The 11,487-nt window shown below is 39.9% G+C and overlaps 1 non-coding gene across 1 annotated transcript; it reads right to left on the reverse strand.

The window, feature by feature from the left end:
• Positions 1–11,196: 11,196 nt before the first annotated feature.
• Positions 11,197–11,335, reverse strand: LOC115988270. The gene has a single exon (XR_004091439.1). It is a non-coding gene; the product is annotated as a small nucleolar RNA Z247 (small nucleolar RNA).
• Positions 11,336–11,487: the final 152 nt, after the last annotated feature.

Here is an 11,487-nt window from a genome sequence, read left to right on the forward strand (position 1 = left end):
AAAAAAAAAAAAACACAACAGCGGGAAATGTTAACAACACAATGTCAGAACAAAAGGGAGAGAACCAAAAAAAAAAAGGGGGAACACACATACCACGTCGTCACCAGAAGATTGGTTTTTACCCTTCTTGTGATCAGACTTGCGCTTGGACTGCAAAGGAAATCACCACTCGTCAGTGAAATAGAAATAAGTGCAACAAGGTGAACAAGTGAAAAAGAGAGAAGAAGGAAAGAAGTCTTGCCCTTCTCTCTCTTTCTATAGATTCTCTGGAAGTCTTTTACTTACTACGAGTACGCCCAGAGGGTCCTAAAGGAGGCTGGGATACCAAACATGAGGATCCTAAAGAACCATGGACTGAAGCAGTCACAGGAACCTGGGAAAAAGAAGACTCTACCTTGGTCTTCTTCCGGGTCCTTGAAACCAAAGGTTCCCTGACATCCTTGCCTTCCTGAGATGCCAAGTGTGCTTGAGATTTCCCAGTTTTTCTTCTTTTTGTCTCAGAACCTATCTCCACACCCCTTGTACTTTCATCAACATCAACAGCTTTCATTTTCTTCGGCCTGACATCCTTACCTTTACTCGGAGTTGTGGCAGCACTTATCGTCTCCACTGCACCTTTCTTGATGGGCACTCCAGAGGAAGCGCCAATGATGAGACTATCACCCAGCCAAGTCTCAGGAAAATCCTGTCCATAAGTCACCCAACCTCCCCCGAAGGCATGCCACTCTGCAAACCCAGTCTTGTTGCTTGCAGCAGCAGAAACAATCCCAGCAGTAGGAAGGGATAAACGCCTATTGGATGTCGGAGTAGAAACAATGCTAAGATTTGGGGCTTCCCAAACTGTGCCAGAGCCAACATAGTCAACAAAAGACTTTTGTACTCTTCTCCAATAACTGGTGTAGCCATTAGAAGCAAAGACTCCTTTCTGAGAGTTAGGCACTGCAAATTGGGGGCTCCTCCGTGACCAATAAGAAAAGGCCTGCAGCCTCAAGAAAGGATCCAAAGAAGGAAGGGATGGCACCACGTCCTTAAAGACTGGAGGAATGTCTTGGTCAAAACCAAATTGTCGGAGCACCCGATGTGCTGAATAATGAGTATATTTTGGGCCACTTGAAGAAGGCACAGGAAGCTAGAATGGGCTAATGCAGGCAAGATAAGCCAGACTACCCTCATCACCACGGCGCAAGTCAAAGGTATTACCTATAGAAGATAAAAAAGAAGACAACACAGAATCATACACAAAGCCAGGACCAAACTCACGAGGGGATCTCCAATGTAAGCTCCCTGCTTGGTCAAATAACTCCACAAGATTGAGGCCACCACCTTTCAAGCTAATCCAACGAAAAATGATGGGAAAAGCATCAGTAGAATTGCCACAAAGACCCTTCACTATGTCGGGGGATCCTTGGAACTTGTCCTTCACAAATTTCAAATTCCTACATTTGGCCAAAGTAGCTGCAGAACGGTCCCACATGAAAATCTGAAGAATAGCACAATGAAGAGATGAAGTGATCACATAACAAGAATCACCCTCAGTCTCATCTCCATGAAGCTGGTCCAATTGAGAGTAAACATGACCCAAAAACAGAGGGGCCAAAAGATACTGGGTACCTATAGCCAACTTGATTGCCAATGCAAAAAAGGAAGACTTAACTCCGTACCCAGGGAACTCACTAAACAAAAACTTACTAAGCCAAAAAGCCAGAAAACCGGCCCACCTCACTTCCTTATCCTTCTCACGAGAGAGGGTCATCACCCATCTCCCCATCCTAGCCGGCTTACCATCATAAGAGGCAGCGCGACCACCAAAATGACCAAACAACTTGTCTTCTACCACGAGATCCTCACTAGAAAGATTAATATCAAAGGGGCTCTCTTCACCAAACACCGGGAAGAGGAAGTTATTAACCACATCTTCCAAGGTGATCGTCAATTCACCAGCAGAAAAGAAAAAAGTATGAAGGGAAGGGCACCAACGACGTACCAGATGCCTGAGCCCTTTGGCGTCTCTGAAGCCCTCAAGGTTTCTAGAAATAGCCACTGCTTTTAGGATATCGGCGCGCTCCAAGCGACCCACAAACTCAGCATCAGACAGTTCCTTGTCTACCCATATAGGCCAGCCCTGAATCTTTCTCGGAACAAAATCAAAGAAAATAGGAACCGCCTCTCGAATTCCTTGTCTAATCTGAAGATAAAAAATCTCTCTAGGATCTGGAACCTGGGCGGAACCAGCGAAACCCGCTTGGCTAGAAAACATCCAAACATGAGGGGATGGAGGAGCCTCACCATGAGATATATGAGGGAAAAATAAACTGGGAGAATACCAAGGATCCCGTAAAGGGAAGGCCGGATGTTCGGTAACCTCGTGAGAATCACTCGGAGCAGAACCAAAAGAATCTTCACCCTCAGAAGGACTGGGAGTACGCTCTCTCCTCTTTCGAGAAGAAGAAGAAGCCATCGGAACAACACGTACTATGAGAAGAAAGGAGATTGAAAGTGTGAAAAGGGGGAAGACCAGAGTAACAGAGAAAAAGAGAAAAAGAAAGAGAAACTCAAAGAGTGAAAGACTCAGAGAAGCAAAGTGATAAGATGAAACGGCTACAATAAAGGCGCAAATAGCAGTTGGGGAAAGCAGTTTATGGAAAGATGCGCCAGTTGTCAAAAAATTTAATTTGAAGAAGGGATTAATCAGTGGTTATTAATGAGAAGTAACGGGAAACGAGAAAAGTGGATAGAGGAGTTTTACCTCAAATACTCAACTACCACGTCCCGTGTAAAGAGGAAGCTGCAAAAAGTAATAATTATAAGGGAATGCGACACGCAAAAAGGAGGTGACTAAAAGTAGCAGAAAAGGGCCGGGATCCCAAGTAAAAAGGAAGGGAACCCAGTAGAAGTTGAGAAAAAGGGGATCCCACGAAAATCTTAGGAAACCTAAATCACTCACGCGTGGGCTTCAGGCAACCCACGAGCTCGGGGGGCTAAATGTTGAGGTCTAAAAAGGGTCATAGTGAAATAAGTCCAAAAAAGAACAAGTCAAGCCCAAAAGGAAAATTCAAGCTAAGCCCAAAGTAATGGATACGGGAGACCCATGAAGGAATAAAAGAAAGGCCCAGAGGATCCTGAAGCCCAGAAAAAAAAGAAGCATCCAAAAAAAAGAGGACCACGGCAAAGTATAGGAAGCAAGGATCCTCAGGAACCATCAATAAGCACTGATCCCTTCAGGCACAAAGAAAAAGGAAGACTGAGACAGATCGATAGAAAGAAGACAGAAGAAGAAAACAAGAAATAAAAGAAAAACGCGAGCGACCTTTCATGGCACAGACAGAAAAGGCCTTGGGGAACTAGGACAGGGAAGAAGAATGATAACAAACGACTTTCAAAAATGGCAAAACAGGATTCCGCCCAAATAGGAAAGAAAAGGGAAAAGTGGAAGACGCTAGAAATGGGGATGCCGAGAAGGGCATACTTAAGCACGTCCCAAAGAAGATGGCCAACCAGAAGCTTTCAAAAGAATCAGAGCTGAGAGAAGGAAAGAATGAGAAAAAACGGAAAAGGGACTTACCGAGACGATGGGGACAGGACAAGCTCTATTTGCAAAAGAGCAAAATAAGGGAACCAACGGTTCCCCGGGAAGCCCAGAAAACTCCATTATAAAAGGAGGGGATGGGTTGTGAAGAAGGCAGCGAAGAAAAAAAGAAAGAAACACAAAAAAAGAAGAAATTCTCCAGGAAAAAACTATCAGAAAATCTGTGCAGAAAGGAAAATACTAAGGGAAAAACAAGTATTGCTTCCCGGTATCCTGTAAAAGCCACTATTGTACATACTCAGATTCAACGAGAATCAAACTTTGCAAGTTTTGGAGGCTGAAATAGTCATTCAAGACTGCAATTTTTGAGCTTGATTAAACCTTGTATCACATCCTAGTGAGCTTTCTGTAATCAAACAGATAATGTATTAATGAAACATTGCTTCATATTTCCCAGGATCCCCACAACACTAATCTTTATCGCTTTGCTAATCCTGTTTCTTTCCTTCTGAATTTACCTTGTTAATTTTTGGCACTCTTCGATATCCTTGTTTGACATTTTCTTTATATTGTCAGGAGTATTCTCTGCATCCCACTTGATTCTTAAACAGCTCATTAGCTGCGGTGAGTCAAGGCCCGGTCCACCAAATCCTCCTTTTCATTTACGCCCGGGATCCTTGGGCCTGAGTGTCACAAAAAGGGCACTCACACACACTTTCTATAGCCACACTATATATACCCATATTACCCACAAATGTAAATGAGTACTTTTGAGAAAAAACCCTAACCAAAAACCTTGAGAGTTAGAGATTCTTATACCCACAATCCTCTACACAATAGCTTGTGGATTTTCCTTAACTCCTACCTCTCCATTTCCATACCATTGAGAGGTTGATAGCCCAAACACTTATCACACCATTTCAGAGTGTCGAGTGATCATTTGGTGTTGCTAAGAAGCATTGAAAGAGGCCAAGGATAGCAGATGCAACATAAAGCTTGTTGCGGGATCCGGAGAGCTAAATAAGACACGATTCCGAGAAGCCTTAGTGGAGTAAGAGTTTGGAGGGCTTAGGTACAACAAGTAGATTAGGCTTGGAGGGTCTCTTACTAACCCATGTATCACAACTGATTATCTAGTGGATCGATTACCACTAGGAGGGCGGCGGAGAGGTTTTTCGTCGAATTCTTCAGTTTCCTCTTCGATAATAGATCGGCGTGCTATCTGTGTTTTCATTCTTTTTCCCCACTCTTTTACATTTCATTTTACTGCTATGATTATATGAATATGTGTTAGAGTAAATTGTTTATTTATTCGCTCACATTTACACTTTTCCGCACTTAGAATTAAGTTAATATAAAATCTATTGAGCCATAACTTTAATTTGAGGGTCTTAACAACTCTTATGTTTTTAACACATTTTCGAGCTTTCAAAATTGATGTCAAATCTCTATGTGTTTAGTTCGAGAATTTTGAACCAGATTCTTAGAGATGTTGATGGCACTGTATTGTCATAGTAGAAAGTAAGATGCTCTTGACAAATATTGTAATCAAGGAGGAGTTTTTGCATCTATAGAAGTTGGGTGCAATAGCTACCGGCAGTGATGTACTCAACCTCTAAAGTGGATAATGAGATGGAGTTCTGCTTTTTGCTTATCTAGGAGACAAGATTATTACCCACATAAAAACAATTTTCCAAAGTACTCTTTCTATCATCAGCTTTCCCAGCCCAGTCAACGTCAGAATACCTAGGTAAGACATCATTTGTGTCTTTGCTGTACCACACACCAAAGTCGGCAATGGTTTTGACATACTTTATGATTCTTTTCAAAGTAATCATACGAGACTCTTTAGGATTAGCCTGATATCTAGCACACACACTCCTTCATTGTAACTAATGTCAAGTCTACTAGCAGTAAGGTAAAGAAGACTACCTATCATGCTTCTATAAAAAGATAAATCAACACTTTTACCAAATAAATCAACAGTGAGTTTAACATTTGGGCTTATAGGGGTTCTAACAAAACTAGCAGATTCCAAACCAAATTTTTTCACAAGAGTTTTAGCATATTTAGATTGAGATAGGAATATACCTGAATCTTGTTGACGGATTTGCAAACCAAAGATGATATCGTCAACATAGACTTGAGCAACTATCAACTCGCCATCTTCCCTTTTGATGAAGAAAGTCTGATCGGCTTTTCCTCTTATGAACCTATGTGACACCAAGTATTGTGTGATCCGATCATACCAAGCTCTAGGGGCTTGCTTTAAACCATAAAATGACTTTTTAAGGTACAACATATGATCTGGAAAGTGTGGATCAATGAATCCTTTTGGTTGAGTCATATAGACATCTTCCTTAAGGAACCCATTTAAGAAAGAAGTCTTTTTGTCCATTTGGTAAAGCTTGAATTTCAAGTGACATGCTAGGGCTAGAAGAATTTTGATGGACTCCACACGGGCTACTGGAGCAAATGTCTCATCATAGTCTACTCCTTCCATTTGAAAGTATCCTTAAGCTACAAGATGAGCCTTGTTGCGGATCACATTACCCTCCTCATCAATCTTACTGTGGAATATCCACTTTGTGCCAATGATGTGCTCACCCTCCAATCTTGGTACTAGAGTCCAGACATCATTCCTTTGAAACTGAAGCAGTTCATCATGCATAACTTCAACCCAGCTTTTATCCTGAAGAGCTTCCTCAACTTTAATGGGTTCAACTTGTGACAAATAACAAGAATAAGACACAAAGTTAGCAACACATTTATCAACTGCACGCTTCCTTAGTATAAGTTCATTCATGTTTCCCACAATAACTTTAGGAGGATGATTCAATTTGATCCTTGAGAAAGGTCATTTCTCTTCATGGGATTCAGAATCAAGTGAAGTAGATATGTCTGCTAAACCTTCTATAACAATTGGAGTGCCAGGAGTACTTGGAGATGCGGGCTCCTAATCAACAATTTCTTGAATGTCCTTAGGCTTGAGAGGAAGAATTACTTTGGGGATTTCCTCACCTAATTTCTCAGAACCTGACTCTGAAGATTCATCAATAACAACATTCACAATTTCCATTACCTTTTTAGTTCTTTTGTTGTATACTTGACAAACCTTGCTTGTAAAGGAGTATCCCATAAATATTCCTTCATCTCTTCGGGAGTCAAATTTTTCCACATTCTCTCTATCCTTGAGAATGAAACAAGTACTTCCAAAAATTCTAAAATATTTAACATTTGGCTTCCTTCCCTTCCATAGTTCATAAGGAGTCTTCTTGGTACCGAGTCTAAAGTACACTTTGTTAATTGTATGACATGCAGTGTTGACGACTTCTCCCCATAAGTTTCTAGCCACATCCTTGTTGTGCAACATGGCTCTAGCCATCTCTTGAATAACCCTATTCTTTCTTTCTACAACACCATTTTGTTGAGAACTTCATGTTTGAGTTCTCAAATTCTTCACCATGATCACTTCGAATTCGATCAATCTTCAAACACTTCTTATCCTGCCATCTTGTGCACAAGACTTCAATGTGCTCATGAGCATCAGACTTGGATCATAGAAGGATGGGCCAAGTGTGCTTAGTGAAGTCATCTACCACAACCATTATGTATCTCTTTCCACCAAGAGACTCGATTCTGGTTGGACCCATGAGATCTAGATGCAGTAGCTCCAATGGTCTAGATATAGTGAATGTCTAAGTGCCCAGATGTTTAGCTTTCATTTGTTTTCCAAGCTAACATGGTCCACACACCATATTGCTTATTCTACTGAGCTTTGGTATCCTCAAGACTGACTCATGCTTAGATACAATTGAAAGATTTTTATAACTAGCATGTCCCATCCTTTGGTGCTATAGATCTTCATTTGGTAAACAAATGCTATTACACACAATATCAGCATCAGGAACCAAGCCATAACAATTATCCAGAGTGTGAACACCACTTATGAGTTTCTTCCTAGACTCATCCATGACAAGGCATTTCCCTTTAGAGAATAGTACCATGAAGTCTTGATCACATATTTGACTTATGCTCAACAGGTTCACTCTCAGACCTTTTATATATAGAACATTTGCGATGTTTGGCAGTCCAGGTAGAGAGATGATCCATTTTCCTTTAATCTATGATTTGCTCCCATCACCAAAAGTGACATTACAACCTTTCTTAGACTCGAAAATCTTGATGAGAGATCGGTCTCTAGTCATGCGTCTTGAGCAGCTGCTATCAAGGTACCATAAACACATGTCTATAACCTTAAATGTAGACTTCATCATGAAGCATACTTCATGCTTAGATGACATATCGGTGGGAATGGTGTTCTCTCCTCTACCTTTTATGAAAAAAGCCTTTAACTTTCACTCTTCTCAAACGAACTCTTTTGCACATTTTCATTCTGAGGTAGTCTAGTTTCTTCTTTGTTAAGCTGAGATCTTTTCCAATAGTCATCATAATATAATTCAAATAACTTTTTACTTGCATTTTCTAATACACTCAAACAAGTAGAGATTAGAAAAACAAGATGTATTTGAAAACAAAGATCTCTTCAAGCTGGTTGCAGCCATGACAACAGGGGTCAATGGATCATACAGCAAAGATTAAAACCTAATTAGAGTGTGCCTACTCTAATACCACATGATAGGCCAAGAATGTATTGACCCTTTGTTATGAATTAACCAATTAATTAGCCAAGTTAATTAATTAATTCAATTAGCATGCAATAAGCGTGGTAGCACAAACAAATTACCAACTAAATTAAAATGCCAATTAGCATGTAAGAAGGCATTTTCAACACCTTTGGAAATAGCAATAGAGAGGATTGTCCAAATCGTAGTGGGTATGATTACAGGATTGAAGGTCTCTCCAAAGTTGACTCTAGGCAATTGATGAAATCCTTTGGCTACTAGGTGAGCTTTGTAGCGTTCAACGGAGCCATTGGCGTTACGCTTAATCCGAAACACCCATTTGCACCTAATGACATTGCAAGTAGTGTCAGGAAGAACAAGAACCCATGTCTGATTTTTTAGTAAAGCATCAAATTTGGAATTCATAGCAGCATGCCAATTGGAATCTTTTACAACAGTGGTAAAACAAGTAGGCTCCACAATGGAGACATCGCGCCATCAGCGAGAAGAGCTCTTAGAACAGGAAATCGCACAGTGCTGTCATTGAAGGTTTTGGGTTTGGTAATCAAGTTTTTGGAGAGAGTGATCATGGGATGAGTGGGTTGAGTTTCAATGACAATAGGAAGTAAGGGAGGAGGATTTCTATCGACAAGGGTTGTATTTGTGAGAGATGTGGGAGGCAAAGAGATGTGTGGTAGGAGTGATTCACAGTAGGGTAAAATAGGTGTAGGGTGGGCCAACAATTGTGGGGTAGCACATGTTTCGGTATGGGTCAATGGAGTTTTAGTATGGGTCAGAGAAGTTTGTGTGATAGAATTTGAAGAAGATGGTCCAGAGGAGAATGAAGCAGCTGCTTGAAGCTAAGAAGATGATTGTACTTGAAAAGAAGTGAAATCTAAACTAGACAGTGACTGGAGATTTGTGGAACAAATCTTAGCAAAAGGGAAGACATCTTCATTGAAGAGAACATCTCTAGAAATATAAACACGACCTAAAGGAAAATGCAAACATTTATATCCTTTGTGAAGTAAACTATAACCAAGGAAGACACGCTGAGTTGAGCATGGTTGAAGTTTGTGAGAATTATAAGGCCATAAATTAGGCTAACATGCACAACCAAAAACACTTAAGAAATTATAATCAGGTGCTTGAGTAAACAATTTTTCATAAGGAGATAAATTTTGTATTATGGAAGTAGGGAGTCTATTTATCATATAACAAGCTGTTTGAAACGCATCTTCCCAATATTGAAGAGGAATTTGAGCATGATACAATAACGCTAGATCAGTTTCCATAAGATGACAGTGTTTACGCTCAACAACACCATTTTGTTGGTGCATGTGAGGACGAGAAACAACGATGAGTAATGCCACAGATTTGGAAAAATTTGTTAAGTGAGCGATATTCACCTCCCCAATGAGATTGAACAACTTTTATTTTTCGATTAAAATAAAGCTCAACATATATTTGCCATTTAATAAAAATAGATAGCATGTCACTATTATTTGTCATGGGATAAAGCCAAGTGTGTAGCGACTGTATGCATCTACAAAAGAGACATAATATTTGAAACCAAATTTTGAGTAAATAGGAGATGGACCATAAATTATGCTAACATGCACAACCAAAAACACTTAAGAAATTATAATCAGGTGCTTGAGTAAACAATTTTTCATAAGAAGATAAATTTTGTATTTTGGAAGTAGGGAGTCTATTTATCATATAACAAGCTGTTTGAAACGCATCTTCCCAATATTGAAGAGGAATTTGAGCATGATACAGTAAAGCTAAATCAGTTTCCATAAGATGACAGTGTTTACGCTCAACAACACCATTTTGTTGGTGCATGTGAGGACGAGAAACAACGATGAGTAATGCCACAGATTTGGAAAAAATTGTTAAGTGAGAGATATTCACCTCCCCAATCAGATTGAACAACTTTTATTTTTCGATTAAAATAAAGCTCAACATATATTTTCCATTTAATAAAAATAGATAGCATGTCACTTTTATTTGTCATGGGATAAAGCCAAGTATGTAGCAACTGTATGCATCTACAAAAGAGATAATATTTGAAACAAAATTTTGAGCAAATAGGAGATGGACCCCATACATTAGTGGGAATTAAATCCAAAAGGAAAATTTATTTGAGTACTAGACAATGAAAAGGAAAGTTGTTTTCTCTTAGAACTAAAACAAGCAAAACAAGGGTGAACAATTTTTCTAGAACTAATAGGTAAACTAAATTTGGAAAGAACATTATTAGCAATATGAAAGGCGAGATGTCCTAAGTGTGAGTGCCATTGCGCTAGAGAAATACATTCACCAACAAAGACAGATGACGATGAAGGTAATTTATTTGATGCAGAAGGAAAAAGGTACAACCCATCTCTACTGAACATGCGTAGCAGGACTCCCCCCGTTGTTCGATCCTTCACAAAGAAATAAGGCAGGTGAAACTCAATAGAGGTACTAGTATCAATGGTGAATTTGTGAACATAAATTAAATATTTGGTAATATGAGACACATGTAAAACATCATGTAAAAGATAAAAAGAGGTAGGGGTGGATAATTTAGTAGAGCCAATATGTTCAACATTCAAACCAATACCATTACCAATGCAAATTTGATCAGGACCATGGTACTCCTCTGCCTTCACATTCAGATTAGCAAAATCATATGTGAGATGATGAGTTGCATCAGAATCAGGGTACCAATTGAGGTCAGATGTAGCCTGTGGAGTAGTGAGCAGAGCATGCATGTTGCTAGAAGTATTAATGGAGAGGGAATTATCAAACCTGTGATAGCACTTCAAGGTTGTATGTCCTGTCTTTTGGCAAACCTGGCAGAAGAGATGATTACATGAAGGGGAAAAAGAAGGGTCATGACCACTCCCCTGTCCTTGAGAATTCCTTTGATTGCTAGATGAAGAATCACGAATTGATGGAGGGGAGGAGCCACCTCCACGACCACCACGTAAAGTCCCTCAGCCTGCAAAATTGGCCCTTGCAAGTGAGAGGCCCACGGTTGGCTGTTGATGTTCAAGTCGAAGCTAATAAATGCCCATACAAGTCCTCAATGGATAGAGGATCAACCCCTGCAATCACTAATGTGATAACTGAATCATAGTCTGATCCAAGACTAGCGAGAAGAAAAGAGACGATTTCAAAATCATTCAAGTGCAGAGCAATGGCAGCAAGTGTGTCAACCAGTGTAGTGAATTGGTGAAAATAATTAGCAATAGATGAATTTTCTTTCTTCAAAGTGGCAAGCTGATAGTGGATTTGCATTGTCCTTGCCTCAAATTGGGAGGCGACCATGCATTCTAATGCTTT

This window comes from Quercus lobata, chromosome 4 (genome assembly GCF_001633185.2).
Source record: "Quercus lobata isolate SW786 chromosome 4, ValleyOak3.0 Primary Assembly, whole genome shotgun sequence".
Lineage (NCBI taxonomy): Eukaryota > Viridiplantae > Streptophyta > Magnoliopsida > Fagales > Fagaceae > Quercus > Quercus lobata.